Here is a 991-nt window from a genome sequence, read left to right as displayed (position 1 = left end):
TGTGTGTGTGTGTGTAAGGGTGTCCCAGCAATAACTGACCTTCACTATGTACATGTGCGTATCTGTACACCTGTCCTTGATAATGGTGTGTTAGACCAGTACCATTTCACTTGTCACTTTCAAAATTGAAACACGTTGAAACCCCTGAAACCATAACATTTATAAGAGAGTAGAATCTACTTTTCGTTTATAGTTCCTCGACATAATTTAATGCAATTTAACCACATTACATCGTCATCGAATGACTTCTGAGACCGAGAGTCAATCATCAAATCTCAGCTTGCGTTTTGAAACTTTAGACAGTAGAGAACAATGTTACATAAAGCTGGACTGCACAGAACCTGACACTAGCCTTTTTAACACTGACGTTCCTTGGGGATGTGTTTTGGTCAACTAGTTTAGTAAAGTAAGTTGGAGACAAAACATTAAAGACTCTATAAAATTCATTGATGCTGTAATTGGTCCAATGAGCCCTGATGAAAAAGTATAAGCATGCATATTTTTGGAATGGCCCTAATACAATGTTCTGAAAGTGAACTTCTTAAAATCAAAAGGAAAATGCTTTTTTGATTCTTAGAAGAGAAACACTAACAGTTCTATCTATTGCAATTGGACAAGAAACAACCGAAATAGCGTATTCGTACATATATCTTGATTTCACAATCGAGAACAAATTAACATAACAAAATCACGTGAACGTTATTGGGACAAAAAAGATAAATCAAAGGCTGTACTTGTTATGGGAACTTGAGTGATTCAATCAGGTACAACCAATCTCAAAATTTTTACTTATCCACAATAGAAACTGCGATACAATTTGAAACATCATGCTACGGTAGCAATTTGGGAACACATAACAATATGATAATGAATAGGTTGATCTGAACAACACAAAAAAGGTGTTGATCGACTAACGTCGTAAGAAAATAAAAACTGGACACAATGTTCAGTGGCCATAAATGCACATTTACATCAGGATTTTAGTTATCGA

Source organism: Aplysia californica, unplaced genomic scaffold (assembly GCF_000002075.1).
Source record: "Aplysia californica isolate F4 #8 unplaced genomic scaffold, AplCal3.0 scaffold00710, whole genome shotgun sequence".
Lineage (NCBI taxonomy): Eukaryota > Metazoa > Mollusca > Gastropoda > Aplysiida > Aplysiidae > Aplysia > Aplysia californica.
The sequence above is the reverse complement of the archived record's forward strand: the minus strand, read 5'-3'. Positions refer to the sequence as shown.